The sequence below is a fragment of the Leopardus geoffroyi genome, chromosome C1, assembly GCF_018350155.1.
Source record: "Leopardus geoffroyi isolate Oge1 chromosome C1, O.geoffroyi_Oge1_pat1.0, whole genome shotgun sequence".
NCBI classification, from domain to species: domain Eukaryota; kingdom Metazoa; phylum Chordata; class Mammalia; order Carnivora; family Felidae; genus Leopardus; species Leopardus geoffroyi.
Genome location: NC_059328.1, coordinates 75,511,008 through 75,533,866, shown reverse-complemented (window position 1 = coordinate 75,533,866; position 22,859 = coordinate 75,511,008). Strand labels below are relative to the sequence as shown.

Below are 22,859 nucleotides of genomic sequence, written 5' to 3'. Positions count from 1 at the left end.
TGTCAGTCAATTTCACAAAAATATACTGGTGAAATTGGGTAAAATCCTTAGTATCTTCTCAATTCACTCAGAACATTCTGGACATAAAAAAGCAGCGGACGAACCAGAGACCACATGGGTCTATTAAAACAGCTCCTACCTATATCCATCCAGAAGACAACATAATGTCGTGAAAGACTAATTTCAGTTCCTGTTCTGTTGCTCAGTATAAGGGAATACAATTTTAAGATGCATTCAAATAGTTCACCTGTATGCCTCAACTTTATATGCCAGAATTATTGCTCAAACTGAAATTCAAATATGACAGGAAGGAAGCACCCTAACAGAACTAAAAACTGGAAACGAAGATAAAATGTTTGTAGCATTTGTCAGCTTAAAAAAAAAAAAATAGTTGCTTATGATTCCTTTGCTCGTTTTAAATATTTAGAGTTTTTATTCGTTATTTTCTTTAAAGCAGAACCCGAAATTATATAAGCTTCACGATACCAAAACTCATATGAACACATAGAGTAAAATTCAAGAAAAATATGCAACAAAATCATAGTGATTACCTCTGGACTGTTAATACTAGGTGTTTTATATACGCATGTGCATATATGTATTTTATTATGAAAACAATACTCACGTTAACCACAAGCGTACTTTTTAAGGTAAGCGTGAGAAGAGAGAAAAAATAAGAAATGAGTAAGTAAATATTACAACCCCCACCCCCACCCCAAGCCCATTCAAGGAAACCAGCCCCAAGGCATCCCGGGAAACCGGCGGGTTCCTGAGGAGCCAGACGCTGGCGGAGCGCGCGAGGGGCGAGCGAGAGCTGCTGAGAACTTGTCCCCTGACCGCAGCGCCAGCGCCACGTAAGTTCGCTCCTAAACCCGGCTTTCCGCGCGCGCTTCGGCTACCAGACTAACAACACAGGCCCAGGCGCAGGCTCCGCGCCGCCCGCGGGAAGGCAGCGGGAGGCCGGCGCGGGGCGCTTTGCTCCCGCCACTCAGCGAGTGCGCGTCCACGCGGGCGCCTGGGGGGCGACGGCGCACGCGCGCCGCCGTCCCGGGAGGCGCCGCTCCCCCTCGGGCGTCCCGGGGAGCCCGGCGCGGGAAAAGGACCCGTGCGGGCCGCCGTGGCTGCGGAAGGGGGGGCCGTAACCTTCCTCCGGCTGGCTGGCGGACAGACCCCCGACCCCTCCTCGCAGGGACGCCGGGTGGGGTCGCTCCCTCCGGGCAGCCCCTCCCTCCTCCCGCCGCCACGACGGTCCTCAGCTCCCCAATAACTTCAATCCCAAAAGATGGTTTCTGGTTTATTTTGTATTAACTATATTGAATTCCATAGAGGCTACAAAGCTGTGTTATGTGAACAATTCAGTCTCGTTGACACTGATCAACTGTTAAAAAGATAAAGTTTATTCATGTTTATGTATCATGTACTTTTTAAATACATGGTCCATGCACAAACTACATCAGAATTAAGTGGTTGCAAATATGGATGGAACACTTTAAAATTTTTTTTAAACATTTATTCATTTTTAAGAGACAGAGATCACGAGTGGGGGAGGGCAGAGAGAGAGGGATACCCAAAACCCGAAGCAGGCTCCAGGCTTCGAGCTGTCAGCACAGAGCCAGACAGGGGGCTCGAACCAAGAACCGTGAGATCACGACCTGAGCGGAAGTCAGAAAGCCTAACCAACTCAGCCACCCAGGTGCCTCATGGATGGAACATTTTTAATCATCACTCTAGATTACTCTTATGAAAAGTTTCTTTCGGAACTGTTGATTGGCTAAAGATCTAATAGAATTATCTCATTCTACTTGCATAATTTGGCGTTAAACGCTTCTTTGCTTGGATATCTCAGCCCTCCAGTAATATTTAATGTTATTGATCACTGCCTCCTTTGGGACATCCGCTCCAACAAGGCTTCTGAGGCATGTTCTCCTGGAACTCATAAGACCATTTCTGACCACTCCTTCTCAGTTTCCCTCATGTCTTATTCTGTCTGTAGTAACACCCAAAATATTAGTGTTCTCAGGGCTCCATCACCATTCCTTTGCTTTTCTCATTCCAACTTTATGCATCCTCTGGGCAAAGTGTTATAAGGATATTCCTACTGTTTCCATGCATACACTAGAGTCTTACAGATATATAATGCATGTGTATCTAACTTCCCAGGGAGAACTTTCTCCTAAGCCACACATTAGTTCATGGTAGCAATGTTTACTTAGTATCCTGTATGAACTGAGAATTGGCCTCACATCACAGAACAATACATATAGCCTCTGCCCCCTTGAACTATCAGGAGATACAGATAAGTATGATAAACTGTGAATAAATGCTTTTCTATCAGGAGATACTTGTATTCAGGGTTATGTAATTCCATTTGAATGTTCTATGAATATACAAGAAATTAAACATTTCTAGAAAAAATTCAACATCGACTGAATTTTATTTTTGTTACTTTTTGACATCTACTTAGTTATTCAAGCTAAAAACCTAGGAATCATTTAGATACCTTCTAATCATCTTAATCCTTTAAATCATTCTATATTCTGTTACTTTTCAATTTTAACTCTCTTCATCTTTACTAACTTGCTCCTTCTAGAAACTTTTTTTTGCTCAGTTTTCCTTCAGTGATATTAGATTATCCTTCTTTTTTGAGTATAGTTGTCACACAATGTTAGTTGTCACACAATATAGTCACACACAACTTACTGATTTGGCAAGTTTATATGTTCTGCTATGTTCATCACAAGTGCAGCCACCATCTGTCCTGCTACGTTGCTATTACAGTATCATTGATGGCTTCTTTTGAAGCTGTTCCAAAAAATAGATACGCAAAGAAAACTTCCAAACTCATTCTATGAAGCCAGGATTACCTTGATTCCAAAACCAAACAAAGACCCCACTAAAAAGGAGAACTACAGACCAATTTCTCTGATGAACATGGATGCAAAAATCCTCAACAAGATACTAACTAGCCCATTGGATTCAAAAATACATTAAAAGAATTATTCACCACGACCAAGTGGGATTTATGCCTGGGATGCAAGGCTGGTTCAATATCTGCAAAACAATCAGTGTGATACATCACATCAATAAAAGAAAGAATATGAACCACATGATCCTCTCAATAGATGCAGAGAAAATATTTGACAAAATACAGCATCCTTTCTTGATAAAAACCCTCTAGAATGTAGGGATAGAAGGATCATGCCTCAGGATCATAAAAGCCATACATGAAACACCCACTGCTAATATCATCCTCAATGGGGAAAAACTGAGAACTTTCCCCCTAAGGTCAGGAACACGACAGGGATGTCCATTCTCACCACTATTATTCAACATAAGTGGAAGTCCTAGCCTCAGCAATCAGACAACACAAAGAAAAGGCAGCCAAACTGGCAAGAAGAAGTCAAACTTTCACTCTTCACAGATGACATAATACTCTATATGGAAAACCCAGATATTACACCATAAAACTGCTAGAACAAATCCGTGAATTCAGCAAAGAGCAAAGTCTCAGGATATAAAATCCATGCACAGAAATCGGTTGCATTCATATTCATCAATAATGAAGCAACAGAAAGAGAAATCAAGGAATCGATCCCATTTACAATTGCACACACACACACACAAAAAAACCATAAAATACCTAGGAATAAACCTAACCAAAGAGGTGAAAAATCTATACACTGAAAACTATAGAAAGCCTATGAAAGAAACTGAAGAAGACACACAAAAAATGGAAAAACATTCCATGCTCATGGATTAGAAGAACAAATATTGTTAAAATGTTGATACTACCCAAAGCAATCTACATATTCAATGCAATCCTTATCAAAATAACACCAGAATTCTTCACAGAGCTAGAACAAACAATCCTAAAATTTGTATGGAACCACAAAAGACCCGAATAGACAAAGCAATCCTGAAAAAGAAAACCAAAGCTGGATGCATCACAACTCTGGACTTCAAGCTGTATTACAAAGTTGTAATCATCAAGACAGTATGGTACTGGCACAAAAACAGACTCATAGATCAATGTAACAGAATAGAGAACCCAGAAATGGACCCACAAACATATGGCCAACTAATCTTTGACAAAGCAGGAAAGAACATCCAGTGGAATACAGTCTCTCCAGCAAATGGTGCTGGGAAAACTGGATAGCAACATGCAGAAAAATGAACGTGGACCACTTTCTGACACCATAACACAAAAATAAACTCAAAATGGATGAAAGACCTAAACATTAAGACAGGAAGCCATCAAAATCCTAGAAGAGAAAGCAGGCAAAAACCTCTTTGACCTCGGCCACAGCAACTTCTTACTCAACACGTCTCTCAAGTCAAGGGAGACAAAAGCAAATATGAACTATCGGGACCTCATCAAGATAAAAAGCTTCTACACAGGGAAGGAAACAATCGGCAAAACTAAAAGGCAACTGACAGAATGGGAGAAGATACTTGCAAATGACATATCAGATAAAGGGTTAGTATCCAAAATCTATAAAGAATTTATCAAACTTAACACCTAAATAACAAATAATCCAGTGAAGAAATGAGCAGAAGACATGTATAGACACTCTTCCAAAGAAGACATCCAGAGGGCTAACAGACACATGAAAAAATGCTCAACATCACTCATCATCAGGGGAATAAAATCAAAACTATAATGAGATACCACCTCACACCAGTCAGAATGGCTAAAATTAACAACTTGGGCAATAACAGATGTTAGTGAGGATATAGAGAAAGAGGATCTCTTTTGCACTGCTGGTGAGAATGTAAACTGGTGCAGCCATTCTGGAAAACAGTACGGAGGGAGATTTCCTCAAAAAATTAAACATAGAACTACCCTATGATGCAGCAATTACACCACTAGGTATGTATCCAAGGGATACAGGTGTGCTATTTTGAAAGGGCACATACACCCCAATGTTTATAGCTGTGCTATTGACAATAGCCAAAGTACGGAAAGATCCCAAATGTCCATTGATGGATGAATGGATAAAAAAGATGTGGTATGTATGTATATATGTACATATATATATATACATATATATGTATGTGTGTGTGTGTGTATACACACACACACACACACACACACACATAATGGAGTATTACTTGGCAATCAAAAAGAATGAAATCTTGCCATTTGCAACTACATGGATGGAACTGAGGGTATTATGCTAAGCGAACTTAGCCAGAGAAAGACAAATATCGTATGACTTCACTTATATAAGGAATTTAAGATACAAAACAGATGAACATAAGGGAAGGGAAGCAAAAATAATATAAAAACAAGGAGGGGGACAAAACATAAGAGGCTCTTAAATACAGAGAACAAACTGAGAGTTACTGGAGGGGTTGTGGGGGGGTGGGCTAAATGGGTAAGGGGCATTAGGGAGGACACTTGTTGGGATGAGCACTGGTTGTTATATACAGGGATGAATCACTGGAATCTATTCCTGAAATAGTATATTATAATCAGGAATTATAGTACTATATGCTAACGAACTTGGATGTAAATTTAAAAGTAAATAAGTAATTTAAAAAATAAAATTAATTTTTCAGGTGTGGAGTTTGGTGAGTTCTTTATAGATTTTGGATACTAGCCCTTTGTCCGATATGTCATTTGCAAATATCTTTTCCCATACCACTGGTTGCCTTTTAGTTTTGTTGTTTCCTTTGCAGTGCAGATCTTATGTGGATCTTGAGAAACTTAACAGAAGACCATGGAGGAGGGGAAGGGGAAAAAAAAAGTTACAGAGAGGGAGGGAGGCAAACCATAAGAGACTCTTAAGGACTCTTAAGGACAGAACAAGCTAAGGGTAGATGGGGGGTAATGGTGAGGGGAAAGTAGGTGATGGGCAGGGAGGAGGGCACTTGTTGGGATAAGCAATGTGTGTTGTATGGAAACCAATTTGACAATAAATTATATTTTTAAGATAATAATAAAAAATAAAATTAATAAAATAAAAAAATTAAAACAACACCCGATTTTTACCTGGACACATGACACATAGGTTGCAATGACAATGAGAAATTAGAATTTCTAATTTAAGTAGAATAAGAAATTACAACTAGAGAGATTAAACTCCCCAGGCTTCTTTGCAGATAATCTTGCCATGAGATGTAATTCTAGTAAATAATTGTAAGGAGATGTTATTACACATAATCATTTAAGAAACGTATTAAAGGGAGGAAACATTGCCTCTTTTTCCCTATATTCTTCTGCTGAGTTGAAGGTACATGTGAAGATAAGAAAATTTTGACCATGATGTGGCATGTTAAACAGCTAAGGCAGCATATGAAAGGAACCAGGGATGTTCAATTCTTATAAGAGAGGGGGAGAAAAAAAACACATACACACACATTAGGCCACCAAGGCCAGCTGAATGGGTGCGGACTGCACATGCATTGGACTCTAAAGTAAGGGGAGCCAGGGACCAGGAACAGGATGAGTGTCAACAAAGCCTAATCACAGGAGCAAGCTCTTAGGGCTATAAAGTATCAACCTAATTCCAAGACATGACCTACAGAAAAGCCCATATTCTCCATGAAGGCAAAGCAGAAGGAATCAGAGCTCAATCCCAGTATAAGGCAGGGGGAGCTGACAAGGGGTTTTATCCAGTAAAACAAGCTAATCAGAAAGGTCCAAAAGGGGGACAACTGTAACCCATTTGCAGCAGCCCTTTCAGAACAACTTTTGGGGAGTGGCCTCCCTCCCTGAATCCATGCTGGTGGTTGGGGCCATGCTAGAATGTCACAGGCATGAAGGATCCCTGGGAGCAAGGCGGTGGGAACAAGGCCTCCCACTGATCACAAACCCTGGCTACCCAGTGGGGAATATTGCCCCTGAAGGCAGAATTGGAGTCAGTGGCCTTGCCAGGGAGGTGCCAGGGCCTGCTGGCCAGGTGACCCTCTAATAAGTGACACCTGGGGGCCCTGGCTGCTGGAGAAGCCTGTGACCTCTCTAGTGCACAAATCCAAATGGGGATTGGCTGTTGCCAGTTTAAAGCCACCCCTCGGAATGATTTTCACCAAGTGAACTTCCTCCACCCTGGAGTCTCTGAGGGGGCTAGAGACTGGCCCAAGCCCCCACAGACAAGGAGGGCTTAGGCTGCCCCAAGCCAGCTGATGAAGTGTCTACTACCTATGTGTGGTCTGAGCGGGGCAGGGTAGCCAGGCACCTGGAGCAGGGTTAGTGCGGGCAGAGGCTGACTCACAGCGCACACTCTTGGAAGTACAAGTCATCTGCCTAATTCCAAGCCCTAAATTACACAAATGTGCACATTCCCCCTGAAAGCAGAGCTGAAGGAATCTGTATTGCCTTACCTGGTTCTGGATGGACTGGCTAGTGCGCTGACCTTCCATTAAGATATACCTGGGAGACTTGAATCTTGGAGAAGCCAGGACTCCATTATGCAGCAGGTTCAAACGGAACCTGTCGCCCAGTAGCACCTGAAACCTCAGGATTTTCAGGAGATGGGCTGCTTCCACCGTGGAGGGTACACCAGTAGTCACGGAGAGTCGAGCTCTACAGGTCTGGAGAGCCTAGGCGCCCCAGGCCAGCTAATTGGGTGCTTTATGCGCGTGCGCAGTCTGCAAGGCGCCAAGAACCAGCAGCCGGCAATTGGCCAACTAAGCATGTGCATATCACAAACTCTACCTACCCAATGGGGCATAGTTTCTTTGAAGCCAGAGCTGGGGCAATCTCCATTGCCTTCCCAGGTTCGGGCGGCACTGCCTGGCTGAGATTCCTCCCGTGACAGACTCCTGCAAACCTTGATTGCTGGAGAATCCTTGGATCGTATCAGGCAGCCAGTCTAAATGAGAATTCACTGTGGCCAGTTTAAAGCTACTGCCTCAAAAAGGTTTCAGGATATGGACTCTCTCTGCTCTGGAAGCTACGGAGGTGGCTGGGGCCTGGCGGAAGTTCTACAGGTACGGAGGACCCCGGCTACCTAAGGGTGGCTGATGAGAGGCTTACTGCGCATGCGCAGGCTTTGCAGGGTAGCATAGCCCTGGGCCTTGGAATAGTGCAAGTGTAGGCAGGTGTCCGGTCTCAAGAACAGGCTTTTGGAGGTGCAAGGCATCTGTCTAATCCTACGCACTAGGTACCCAATAGGGAATATTTCTGAAGGCAAACTGGAGATTTTTCACAGCTGCCTTGCCAGGGAGGGGCTGGGCAGGCAGGATAGGGTATCCTCTGTTAGGAAAAACCTGGGAGTCCTGGTTCCAGGAGAAGCCTGGGTCTCCATCAGGTGGGAAGGCCACATGGGGACCGACTGTTGCCAGTTGAAAGCTCCTCCCTCAGGAAAATTTTCTTGTGGTCAACTTTCTCTACCCTGAGACTATGCAAGTGTGTGGGGATCAGCTTGAGCCACACAAGCATGAAAGGGACAAGCTGTCCGAAGCCAGCCTATGGATTGCATAGTTCACATGCATGTGCCCTTGCAGAACAGGGTAGTCAGGGGTCTGGATAAGAGTGTCAGGATAGGCCAGGTCACAGAAATGGGCTCTTTGGGATACTAGGCATCTGCCTCATTCCAAATATTAAACTACACAAACGTGCATATTCTCTCTGAAGGCAGACCTGGAGGAATCTGGGCTGCCTTGCCAGGCAGACTTGTCATGATATCCTCTAATAAGAGACACCGGGGACTCTTGACGGGTGGAAAAGCCCAGAACTCCATCAGGCAGAAAATCCAAATAGAGACTGACTGTCACCAGTTTAAGGCTCCCGCCTCAGAAAGATTTTTACTGACCCAGTTTCTTCCACATTTGAGGTTATGCAAGTGATTGGGGACAGGCCTGAGTCTCTCAGCTGCCCAAGGCTGGTTGACAGAGTGTGTACTGTTCGGACATGGGCCAGAAGGTTCAGAGTAGCCAGGGACATGGATCAAGCAAGTGTAGAAAAAGGCTGGGTCACAGGAATAGGTCTTAGGGGTTCCGGGCATCGGCCTAATTCCAACCTCTCACTTAAACAAATGAGCATATTCCCCCACCTGAAGGCAATACTGGAGGATACTATGCTGCTGACTTGCCAGGAAAGACGTGGCTGGCTTTCCAGTCTATTCCAATAAATTATACCTTGGAGCTCTGGTGGGGAAAGTCTGGTCTGCAATCAACAGCAAGTCTAAATGGAAAATGACTGTAGCCCACTTGCAGCTGCCACCTCAAGAGTAGCACCTTTTGAGATGTGGGCTCCTTACATCCTGGGAAGCAATACAAATGTTTGGGCCCAGGCCCTAGATTCCCAGTTCCAGTAAGTCCCAGCTGCCCAGTTTACTAAAGGGGTGTGTACTGTACATACACTTGCAGCTCATTTCAGTATTGTCAGTGATGTGGAATATAGCAAGGGTTGGGAGAGGTTGATCACTAGGAGCAGAATCTTGGCTAAGTAAGGCATCTGCTTAATCATAAGCCCCAAACTACCTACTGGTTAATATTCCCCCGAAGGCAAAATGTGAGGTTACTGGCATGGAGGTGCTTGGCTGGTTCATCCTGGTTTCCTCCAACAAGAAATACCTGGGATTATGGGAGAAGCCTGGGACACAATCAGACAGCAAGTCCATTGGTGCCTGGGTGGCTCAGTCGGTTGAGCATTTGACTTCGGTTCGGGTCATGATCTAGTGGTTCTTGAGTTCAAGCCCCACATCAGGTTTGCTGCTGTCAGCCTGTCAGCGCAGAGCTCACTACAGATCCTCTGTTCCCCTCTTTCTGCCCCTCCTCTGCTTGAGCTCTCCCCAAATAAATATTAAAAAAAAAAAGACAGCAAGTCCAAATAAAGACTGACTGTTGCCAGTTTAAAACTGTTGCCTCAAGGGGCGCCTGGGTGGCGCAGTCGGTTAAGCGTCCGACTTCAGCCAGGTCACGATCTCGCGGTCCGTGAGTTCGAGCCCCGCGTCGGGCTCTGGGCTGATGGCTCAGAGCCTGGAGCCTGTTTCCGATTCTGTGTCTCCCTCTCTCTCTGCCCCTCCCCCATTCATGCTCTGTCTCTCTCTGTCCCAAAAATAAATAAACGTTGAAAAAAAAAAATTTAAAACTGTTGCCTCAAAATAATTTTTAGCAGGCTCTCCATCGTGGAGTCTATACAGATAGTTAATCATGCGCCTGAGCTCACAGGCCTAGGGACCCTGGATTCCCAAGGCCATAGGGTGGAATATGTACTGTGTTTGGGGGAACAAGGCATCTGCCATTCATAAGCTCTAACATACCCAGTGGATAATGTTACCTATGAAGGTGAAAGAGTTTACTTGACTGTCTTGCCAGGGAGTTGAGTGGACTGGCTATAGTAACCTTCAAAAGGAGACACCTGTGTGCCTTGATGGGCATATTCTCATGGGAGTAGGTAATGGCAACCTGGGTAACTTCCATTTCTGAAAGTCGATTTGTATCGTGTAACCTAATCGTGGGTTGAAAATCCAACAAATTCCCAGGGATGATGCAAATGCTTTCTTTGACTTAACCTGGAGCTTGATAACTAGTGTTCTATACAGGATCAACAGTTCTTATTATTTGTTATATGCATGAGCTTATGCTACCTCAGTGGAACTGAGACTTAATTAGGATCAAACTTACAGTCCCTCCCCAACAGGAATAACATATTAAGGAGATGGTACTTAGGCCTGACCCAGACCCAGCTCCTTCCCACTCTCGGTGGGATGGTACCCACGGTATCATGGGAAGGTATAAACCCTAGACACTCCCACTTTTCATGTGCAGTCATATGCAAATATTGGACAAACTCATCAAAGAGCACCCTAAAGTGGTAGAGAAATAGACATAGTACTTGTTGAAATTGTTAAATATGAAATCTTGACTCTTCATAACTAGGGGTTTTCAAAAGTGGACACTTTCTCTTTTATAGAACTGCTTAATGAAGAACTGCTTAATGGAAGATTTAAAAAACTGAGCAGTAGGGGTGCCTGGGTGGCTCAGTTGGTTAAGCCTCTGACTTCAGCTCAGGTCATGATCTCACAGTTTGTGGTTTGTGAGTTCAAGCCCCACGTCGGGCTTTCTGCTGTCAGCACAGAGCCTGCTGCAGATCCTCTGTCTCCCTCTCTCTCTGCTCCTCCCCAGCTTGCATGTGTGCACGCTCCTTCTCTCAAAAATAAACAAGCATTTTAAAAAGTCTAAAAAAATAATAAAAACTGAAGAGTTGCATTTAGAGATACATTGACTAAAAGAAGAAATTGAAACAACTAAAAAAATAAGTGGTTATTGATTTCAAAGGTCATTGATATGTCTGGCAGTGTTACAATTGTTTTACTATTTGGTGTTGGGATAAAAATTTTCAGTTCACTAACAAAACAGGTGTATATTTCCTGGCACGGATATTATAAAATGAAGTGTCTTTTGTTTTAATAACATAATACTGTAGCTCATTTTTGAAGTCTGTACGTCCTGTGACTTTCATTCAACAAGAGTTCAAAAATAAAGAAATTGTAACAAAAAATATTAGTATATTATAATTATTAATATTATCAGCACTTTGCTTAATTTCTTTTTTTATATTTAATACACATTTGTAAAGTCTATTCGACTTTATTGCAGACCTTATTGCAGAGTTTTCTTCTTTGTAAAATAATAATCTTCTAAATACAAGTTGTTAGAGCCATGGATTTATAGACACCATATTCTAATTAAATGACTTTCCTGTTTTTGTCCAATGGTCATAGGTGAAAACAGCACAGGGGAACAGCACAGTGAACACTCAAAAATGTTCACTGACAGGCTCAGCTGATAGAGAATGTGACTCTTGATCTTGGGGTTGTAAGTTCAAGTCCCATGTTGGGTGGAGAAATTACTTAAAAATAAAATCTTTAGGGGTGCCAGAGTGGCTCAGTTAGTTACGCATCCCAGTCTTGATCTTAGCCCAGGTCTTGATCTCAGGGTCATGAGTGCAAGCCCTACATTGGGCTCTGTGCTGGGTGTGAAACCTACTTTAAAAATAAAATAAAGGGGCGCCTGGGTGGCGCAGTCGGTTGAGCGTCCGACTTCAGCCAGGTCACGATCTCATGGTCCGTGAGTTCGAGCCCCGCGTCGGGCTCTGGGCTGATGGCTCGGAGCCTGGAGCCTGTTTCCGATTCTGTGTCTCCCTCTCTCTCTGCCCCTCCCCCCGTTCATGCTCTGTCTCTCTCTGTCCCAAAAATAAATAAACGTTGAAAAAAAAAATTAAAAATAAAATAAAATCTTTAATAAAAAATGTTGGAATCCTTCTCTATTGGAAGTTTATCCTCCTATGATGTTGGTTCACAGTATGGATTTGGTCAGGAAAAAAGGGCTACCACCATGCATTAGAGAATTAGGGAATTATGTCAATTTAGGACTAAATGATGCAGGACATCTGGGGTGTGAAGGTCTGTATAGGGGAGACATGGTGGGATAAAGAGTTACTAAGCACTTCTGCCCGAAGCTTTTGTGCACCAATAAAAGTGGAGGTTGTAAGAAAGTCCAAAAACCTGTGCCCATCTGACTATCAACATAACACTGGAGAGATCTTCTGAACAGTTGCATCTGACCAGCACTGTGAATGAAGAAGCCAAAATTGCTCTAGAATAATGGTGTTGGCTCCACATCTGCCTTCCAAATAACCCTTGAAACTTGTATCTAGAATGTATAAAGAGCTCTTACAACTCAATAATAAAAAGAGAAATTACCCAAAGAACACATGGGCAAAAAATCTGCATAAACATTTCTCCAAAGAAGAAGATATACATGTGGCCAACAACACATGAAAAAATGCTCAACATCATTAGCCATTAGGAAGATTAAATCCAAACCACAGTGTGATACCACCTCACACTTACTAGGACGGTAATAACCAAAAAGAGAGTAACATGTGTGGTGAGGATGCAGAGCAATTGTGACCTTCATACATTCCTAGTGAGAACGCAAAGTGGGACAGTCACTTTGGAAAACAGACTGGCATCTTCTCAAAAGATGAGACGTACAATTCCCATATGACCCAGCAATTCCAATTCTAGCTGTATACTAAGAGTAATTAAGTCAGGCACACAAAACCTCATATTGTATAATTCCATTTATGTGAAGTTAAGGTTGAGATACATTTAATTTGGTTTCAGTTTGGGATGATGAAAAAGTTCTGGAGATGGATAGTGATGATGGTTTCACGACAATGTGAATGTACTCAATGCCACTGAACTATATATTTAAAAATGGTTAAAATGGTAAGCTTAATGTTACATGTATTTTACCACAATGGAAAATTAAAGAATCTGTTTACAGCTTTATTGGTCCAGCAACATCTAAATGGTCTGTTTTATGGTAGAATCCATTGAATCCATGGTCACATAAATTTAAACTCATTCTGTATTGTGTCAGTACCCAAGTTCATCTGCAAGAATTGAAGAGAAGCACACCTTGAGAGGAAGCTGTTGATGTTATGTTGTCCTCCTGGTATCCAGTGTAGAAAAGGAGCTAGCCAAAGAGCTATGGCTTTAACAGCAAATTAATAAGATGACTTTTAAGAATGAGCTACTTTTATTTTCTTATCATTTTGATGTGCTAGTACATGTGCGGAGGAAAAAATAAAGACTCAATATAAGTTGAAGATAATATTGATAATATTGAAGAATTGAACATGCTGAAAATATTGAAGAGTTGGGGGTGCTGAAAATAAAACTATCTGATTCCTAATCAAAGTAGACCTCTGGCAGGTCATTAGTGCAGTTTCTGTTTTTTTCATACTCTAGGAAACGTAACAACCAAGACAAAGGAGGTTGGGTTTAGTGATGTCTCTAATTTCCTCCCACTGAAGAAATTGTGTGAAATGATAAAATGTAGTCTAAGTACTGCACTCTACTTCTATATTTGTGACGTGATTGTTAGAAACAGTATTTTGAAAGAGTAGTGGAGATGAGTAAGAAAGCAGACACTCCTGCTGGTGTATGTCTTGAGCTAGGAGGCTTAATGGAACCCATGGAACTGAATGAAATTTCCATTACATTATGAGCTCTTTATGGTGAAGAGGACAGAGACACTTAGGTCTTCAGGTTTTGAATTAGATTTGTTTTATCATCATTATTGTGGTAGGAACACTCAATATGAAATATACCCTCTTAACAAATCTTTTTTTTTTTTTTTTTAATTTATTGTCAAGTTGGCTAACATACAGTGTATACAGTGTGGTCTTGGGTTTTGGGGGTAGATTCCCATGACTCATTGCTTACATATAACACCCAGTGCTCATCCCAACAAGTGCCTTCCTCAATGCCCATCACCCACTTTCCCCTCTCCCCTGCGCCCCCCATGAGCCCTCAATTTGTTCTCTGTATTTAAAAGCCTCTTATGGTTTGCCTCCCTCCCTCTCTGTTTGTAACTATTTTTTCCCCTTCTCCTCCCCCATGGTCTTCTGTTAAGTTTCTCAAGTTCCACATATGAGTGAAAACATATGATATCTTTCTCTGACTGACTTATTTCACTTAGAATAATACCCTCCAGTTCCATCCACATTGCTGCAAATGGCAGGATTTCTTTCTTTCTCATTGTCAAGTAGTATTCCATTGTATATATAAGCCACATCTTCTTTATCCATTCGTCAGTTAATGGACATTTAGGCTCTTTCCATACTTTGGCTATTGTTGAAAGCACTGCTATAAACATTGGGGTACATATGCACCTATGAATCAGCATTCCTGTGTCCTTCGAATAAATTCCTAGTAGTGCTATTGCTGGTCATAGGGTAGTTCTATTTTTAATTTTTTGAGGAACCTCCACACTGTTTTCCAGAGAGGCTGCACCAGTTTGCATTCCCACCAACAGTGCAAGAAGATTCCTGTTTCTCCACATCCTCACCAGCATCTGTTGTTTCCTGAGTTATTAATTTTAGCCACTGTGACTGGTGTGAGGTGGTATCTCAGTGTGATTTTGATTTGTATTTCCCTGATGATGAGTGATGTTGAGCATCTTTTCATGTGTCTCTTGGCCATATGGATGTCTTCTTTGGAAAAGTGTCTATTCATGTCTTCTGCCCATTTCTTCACTGGATTATTTGTTTTTCCAGTGTTGAGTTTGGTGAGTTCTTTAGAGATTTTGGATACTAACCCTTTATCCAATATGTCATTTGCAAATATCTTTTCCCATTCTGTCAGTTGCCTTTTAGTTTTGTTGATTGTTTCCTTTGCAGTGCAGAAGCTTTTTATCATGATGAAGTCCGAATAGTTCATTTTTGCTTTTAATTCCCTTTGGAGATGTGTCAAGTAAGAAATTGCTGTGGCTGAGGTCAGAGAGGTTTTTTCCTGCTTTCTCCTCTAGGGTTTTGATGGTGTCCTATCTCACATTCAGGTCCTTCATCCATTTTGAGTTTATTTTTGTGAATGGTGTAAGAAAGTGGTCTAGTTTCATTTTTCTGTGTGTTGCTGTCCAGTTCTCCCAGCACCATTTGCGAAAGAGACTGTCTTTTTTCCATTGGATACTCTTTCCTGCTTTGTCAAAGATTAGTTGGCCATATATTTGTGGTCCAATTCTGGAAGATATACATGTGGCCAACAAGCACATGTTCTGTATTCTATTCCATTGGTCTATGTGTCTGTTTTTGTGCCAATACCATACTGTCTTGATGATTACAGCTTGGTAGTTGAGGCTAAAGTCTGGAATTGTGATGCCTCCTTTTTTCGTTTTCTTTTTCAACATTACTTTGGCTATTCAGGTCTTTTATGGTTCCATACAAATTTCAGGACTGTTTGTTCTAGCTTTGAGAAGAATTCTGGTGTTCTTTTCATTGAAATTGCATTGAATGTGTAGATTGCTTTGGGTAGTACTGGCATTTTAACAATATTTGTCCTTCTAATCCATGAGCATGGAATATTTTTCCATTTCTTTGTGTCTTCTTCAATTTCCTTCATAAGTTTTCTACAGTTTTCAGCACACAGATCTTTTACATCTTTGGTTAAGTTTATTCCTAGGTATTTTATGGTTCTTGGTGCAATTGTAAATGGGATCAATTTCTTGATTTCTCTTTCTGTTGCTTCATTATTGGTGTATAGAAATGCAACCAATTTTGGTACATTGATTTTGTATCCTGCAACTCTGCTGAATTCATGTATCAGTTCTAGCAGCTTTTTGGTGGAGTCTTTTGGGTTTTCCATGTAGAGTATCATGTTATCTGCAAAAAGTGAAAGTTTGACTTCTTCTTTGCCAATTTGCATGCCTTTTATTTCATTTTGTTGTCTGATTGCTGATGCTAAGACTTCCAAAACTATGTTAAACAATAGTGGTGAGAGATGACATCCGTGTCATGTTCCTGATCTGGGGTGGGGGGGACTCTCAGTTTTTCCCCATTGAGGATATTAGCAGTGGGTCTTTCCTATGTGGCTTTTATGATCTTGAGGTATGATCCTTCTATTCCTACTTTCTTGAAGGTTTTTATCGAGAAAGGTGCTGTATTTTGTCAAATACTTTTTCTGCATCTATTGACAGGATCATATAGTTCTTGTCCTTGCTTTTATTAATGTGATGTATCACATTAATTGATTAGTGAATATTGAACCAGCCCTGTAGCCCAGGAATGAATCCCACCTGATCATGGTGAATAATTCTTTTTATCTGCTGTTGAATTCGACTTGCTAGTATCTTGTTGAGAAGTTTTGCATCCATGTTCATCAGGGATATGGGCCTGTAATTCTCTTTTTTTGTGGGGTCTCTGTCTGGTTTGGGAATCAAGGTAATGCTGGCTTCATAGAATGAGTCCAGAATTTTTCCTTCTGGTTCTATTTTTTAGAACAGCTTGAAAAGGATAGGTATTAACTCTGCTTTAAATATCTGGTAGAATTCCCCTGGGAAGCCATCTGGCCCAAGACTGTTATTTGTTGGGAGATTTTTAATAACTGATTCAATTTCTTCATAGTTGTGGGTCTGTTCAAATTTTCTATTTCTTCCCATTTGAGTTTTGGTAGTGTGTGGGTGTCTAGGAATTTGTCCATTTCTTCCAGGTTGTCTAGTTTGTTGGCATGTAATTTTTCATAGTATTCTCTGATAATTGCTTGTATTTCTGAGGGCTTGGTTGTGATAAATCCATTTTCATTCAATGATTTTATCTATTTGGGTCCTCTCTCTTTTCTTTTTGAGAAGCCTGGCTAGAGGTTTATCAATTTTGTTTATTTTTTTTTGAAAAGCTAGCTCTTAGTTTCATTGATCTGTTATACTGGTTTTTGGGAAATCTATACTGTTTATTTCTGCTCGGATCTTTATTATTTCTCTTCTTCTGCTGGGTTGGGGGTATCTTTGTTATTCTGCTTCTAGTTCCTTTAGGTGTGCTGTTAGATTTTGTATTTGGGATTTTTCTTGCTTCTTGAGATAGGCCTGTATTGCAATGTATTTTCCTCTTAGGACTGCCTTTGTTATATCCCAAAGGATTTGGATTTTTGTGTTTTCATTTTCATTTGTTTCCATATATTTTTAAATTTCATCTTTAATTGCCTTGTTGACCCATTCATTCTTTAGTAGGATGTTCTTTAACCTCCATGCATTTGGAGGTTTTCCAAACTTTTTCCTGTTGTTTATTTCAAGTTTCATAGCATTGTGATCTGAAAATGCGCATGGTATGATCTCAATTCTTTTATAGTTACTGAGGGCTCTTTTATGACCCAGTATGCATTCTGTCTTGGAGAATGTTCCATGTTCATTTGAGAAGAATGTGTATTCAGCTGCTTTTGTATGAAATGTTATAAATATATCTGTTAAGTCCATCTGGTCCAGTGTGTCATTCAGGGCCATTGTTTCTTTATTGATTTTCTGCCCAGATAATCTGTCCATTGTTGTAAGTGGAGTATTAAAGTCCCCTGCAGTTACCATATTCTTATCAACAAGATTCCTTATGTTTGTGATTAATTGTTTTATGTATTTGGGTATTTCCGAATTGGGTGCATAAACGTTTATAATTGTTAGTTCTTCTTGATGGGTAGACCCCATATTATGATATAATGCCTTTCTTCATCTCTTGTTACAGCCTTTAGTTTAAAATAGTTTGTCTTATATAAGTATGGCTACTCCGGCTTTCTTTTGACTTCCAGTAGCATGAAAGATAATTCTCCATCCCTCACTTTCAATCTGAAGGTATCCTCACTTCTAAAATGAGTCTCTTATAGACAACATATAGATGGGTCTTGTTTTTTATCCATTCTGATACCCTATGTCTTTTGATTGGAGCATTTAGTCCATTTACATTCAGAGTTATTAATGAAAGATATGGATTTAGTGTCCTTATGCTATCTGTAGGTTTCATGCTTGTGGTGATGTTTCTGGCCCTTTGTAGTCTTTGCAACATGTCACTCACAGAGTCCACCTTAGGATCTCTTATAGGGCTGGTTTAGTGGTAATGAACTCCTTCAGTTTTTGTTTGTCTAGGAAAACCTTTATTTCTCCTTGTATTCTGAATGACAGCTTTGCTGGATAAAGGATTCTTGACTGCATATTTTTCCTATTCAGCACATTGAATATTTCCTGCCACTCCCTTCTGGCCTGCTAAGTTTCAGATGATAGGTCTACTACTAGCCTTATGTGTCTACCCTTGTACATTAAGGGTACAGAATTCTCTTTCAGAATTCTCTCCTTATCTTTGTATTTTGCCAGTTTCACTATGCTATGTCGTGCAGAAGATCGATTCCTATTATGTCTGAAGGGAGTTCTCTGTGCCTCCTGGATTTCAATATCTTTTTCCTTCCCCAGATTGGGGAAGTTCTCAGCTATGATTTGTTCAAGTACACCTTCTGCCCCTTTCTCTCCTTCTTCTTCTTCTGGAATTCCTATGATACGTTTATTATTACATTTCATTGAATCACTAAGTTCTCTAATTCTCCCCTCATGGTCTAGAATTTTTTTTATCTTTCTTTTGCTCAGCTTCATCTTTTCCATAATTTTATCTTCTATTTCACTTATTCTCCCCTCTGCCTCTTCAATCCTCACTGTCACCACATCTAGTTTTTTTGTACCTCATTTACAGCATTTCTTAATTTGTCATGATTATTTTTTAGTTCCTTGGTCTCTGCAGCAATAGATTCCCTGCTGTCTTCTGTGCTTTTTTCAAGCCCCACAATTAATCTTATGACTATTATTTTAAATTCTTGATCAGATATATTGTTTATATCTGATTTGAGCAATTCTTTAGCTGTCATTTTTTCCTGGAATTTCTTTTGAGGAGAATTCTTCCATTTCATCATTTTGGCTAGTTTTCTGTCCCTTATATGTTTTTTTAAATTTTTTTAATGTTTATTTATTTTTGAGACAGAGAGAGACAGAGCATGAGCAGGGGAGGGGCAGAGAGAGAGGGAGACACAGAATCCGAAGCAGGCTCCAGGCTCCGAGCTGTCAGCACAAAGCCTGATGCGGGGCTCGAATTCATCAATCACGAGATCATGACCTGAGCCAAAGTTGGATGTTCAACCGACTGAGCCACCCAGGCACCCCATGTCCCTTGTGTGTTTTAAAAGTTTGTTATGTGTCCTGCACTTACAAGCACTACTATATTAAAGAGGGGTCATACAGTGTCCACAGCCTGGCCCTTCAGGAGGTGGTTTTTGGAGTGTGTTACTTGCTCTCTGTTGTTGTGACTCTGGTTGCTTTATCTCCCTTCTTGTAGTGATGTTTTGGGCTCTCCACCAGGTGTGCTTTGATTTGTTCATTGAAGGGAGCCCTTTGTATTTCCAGTCATAATCACAGAACCAGGTCCAGGTGCTCCAAAAAGGATGCACAGGTGAATGATTAGCCCTTTGGTGGCCTCGGCCAGTTTTCCCAGAATACCTTCTGCCGGCCGTGGAGGGAGCAGGATACCCCTGCATTTTCATCCTGGTCACCAGATACTTTAGAAAAGGAACAAAAATTTTCCCTCTGCCCTTAATGGTGAGTGCTTGGCTGAGACACCTTTTCCTGTAGGGCACCTCATAGATGCATGAGCTTATGTAGGACAGAAGTTCTCCACCATGGCTGCTGTAACTCAAGATTGTCTTTGGTGGGGTTAACGTGCTATTTCAGCCTTCCAGCAAAAGACTCACTGGAGGCCTCACACCAGATCCACTCTGGCACTGGAACCAGTCAGTTTTTAAAGTGGACGCAGAATAACCCTTACCCTCTTAACAAATCTTTAAGTGCACAGTACATTACTGTCAGCCATAGGCATGTAGTTACACATCAGATCTCTAGAACTGATTCATTTTGTAAAACTGAGACTTTATGTGTGTTAAGCAGCAACTCCCTATTACCTCCTTTTATTAGATCCTGCTTTTTCCTCTGGGGTGGCTCTAAATACAACCTTTCCAAAGTCTATCAACTTTTATTATGTGAACTCTCTGATACTCAAGAAATGGTAACATTAATCCAGGGATAACATTTTCTCCCTTATAAATTGGGCGTGAAGAGGCTTTAGAGTGAGTACTGCCTAACAGTGAGACCTGAAACCAAAGTCAAAAATTTCAAAATTTCTCAACTTAAAGTGAACCAGCCCTGACAAGTGTTGCAAACATGTAAGGGGGAGTACTTCTTGAGGTGTGGCCCAACAGCAGTGCACTTACATATGTCTTCACAGCAAAACAGATGTGCTGGGCCATGGTGGGGCCACACAGCTGACTGTTGTAAAGGTATTTTCCATATTGGGTCTCTGGGACAAGGAAGAAATGTTTTTTTCACTTCAGGCCCACTTATAGTCACTGAATTGTTCTCTGGGGGAGTCAGGGCAGTGTCTCTGAAGGGTGACCCTGAAGCAAGAATAACCAGGTACTTGGAGCTATAGCCCAGGGAGTGCAGTGATATGGCACCAGACTAAGTCTCACATCATTTAAGGGTGAATGAATGAAGGGAACACACTGGACTGAACTAGTGTAGAAAAAGGGAACAGGGGATCTCCCAGGGCCTCTCAGAGAGTGACACGAGAGGTACTTTGGACTTTGATAAACTCATAAATATGTAATAATAGCTTTCCAGTGTCCAGACATTCCTCATGGCTCTTTCTTCTCCTAAATATCTATCCTACTAATTAAAATCCTCTGTAATTTTAGTGTCCATGTGTTCCAAAAACATCATCACTGAATTGAATATGTACCCTTCCCTCTAGTGATGTAACCGTTGCTCTAGCTTCCTGGCAAGGCGACATATTTATTATAATCAACACCCAAGCAAGATCCATTGCCTTACATTTTGCATAGTTCTGAATTCTCTTCTTTTTTTTTTTTTTTTCAACGTTTTTTATTTATTTTTTTGGGACAGAGAGAGACAGAGCATGAACGGGGGAGGGGCAGAGAGAGAGGGAGACACAGAATCGGAAACAGGCTCCAGGCTCTGAGCCATCAGCCCAGAGCCCGACGCGGGGCTCGAACTCACGGACCGCGAGATGGTGACCTGGCTGAAGTCGGACGCTTAACCGACTGCGCCACCCAGGCGCCCCTGAATTCTCTTCTTTTATTGTGTTTTTCTTTTTGTGTGTGTGTGTGGCAAAAATACCATCTATCCTTTAAGCAAATTTCAACAATAGAATACAGTATTGTTAGCTATAGTCACATTGTGGTAAATTAGATCTCCAGAACTTATCTTGCACGGCTGAAGTGTTGTACTCCTTGATCAATATCTCCCCATTTCCCCTCCCCCAGCTCCCAGCAACCTCCATTCTACTCTCTGCTTCTATGATATTATTATTTTCGATTTTACACATATAAGTGAGATCATGCAGTATTTGTATTTCTGCATCTAGCTTATTTGATTTAAGATTTGTTCTCTAGTTCATTCCATGTTGTCACAAATGGCAGGATTTCCTTCTTTTTTTTAAATGAATAATATTCCATTTCATTTATATGCCACATTTTCTTTATCCATTTATTGAGTAATGGGCATTTAAACTTTTCATATCTTGGCTATTGTGAATAATGCTGCAGTGAACATGGGGGTGCAGATATGTCTTTGAGATCCTGATTTCATTTCCTTTGGACATATATCCAGAAGCTGGATTGGTGGGTAATATAGTAGTTCTGTTTTTAGTATTCTGAGGAACCTCCAATTCATAATAGCAATGAAAATAATACAATACTGAGAAATAAACTTTACCAAAGAGGGGGAATATTTGTACACTGAAACTTATAAAACATTACTGAAGGAAAATAAAGAAAACACATATAAATGGAAATATATACTACATTCATGGATTGGAAGAATTAATATTGTTAAAAGGTCTGTACTACCCAAAGTGATCTACATAGTCAAAGCAATTCCTATTCAAATCCCAGTGGCATTCTGTGCAGAAATAGAAAAATTATCCTAAAATTTGTGTAGAGTCACAAAAGACGCTGAATAGCCAAAGCAATCTTGAGCAAGAAGAACTAAGCTAGAAGCATCATATCCCCTGGTTTCAAAATATATTTTAAGTCTAACAGTAATAAAAAGAGTATATACTGGCATAAAAACAGACATATAGACTAATGTAACAGAATATAGAGGCCAGAAAAAAACACACATATTTAAGGCCAACTAATCTTTTACGAAGGTACCAAAAACACACAATATGAAAAGGATAGTCTCCTTTAAAATGACGTTTTGGGGGCACCTGGGTGGCTCAGTTGGTTGAGCATCTGATTTTGGCTTAGGTCATGATTTCGTGGTTCCTGAGTTCAAGCCCCACATTGAGCTCACTGATGTCAGCCTGTCAGCACATAGCCCACTTCAGATCCTCTGTACCCATCTCTCTGCTCTTCCCCCACTTGGGATCTCCCCCAAAATAAATATTTTTTAAAAATAAAATAATAAAATAAAATGATGGTGTGAAAACTGGGTATTCATATGCAGAAGAATGAAATTGGACCCTTACCTTACATCAGATGCAAAAATAAACTCAACATGGATTAAAGGCTTAAACACTGTGGGTT

The 22,859-nt window shown here is 41.0% G+C and overlaps 1 protein-coding gene across 1 annotated transcript in view; it reads left to right on the top strand.

Moving 5' to 3' along the window:
- The first annotated feature begins 794 nt into the window (after positions 1-794).
- Positions 795-22,859, top strand: part of LOC123598194 (guanylate-binding protein 4-like) — a 47,065-nt gene continuing 25,000 nt past the window's right edge. The window contains exon 1 of the mRNA XM_045478185.1: positions 795-854. The gene's annotated coding sequence lies outside the window, so the exon portion shown is untranslated. The remainder of the gene's footprint in view (positions 855-22,859) is intronic.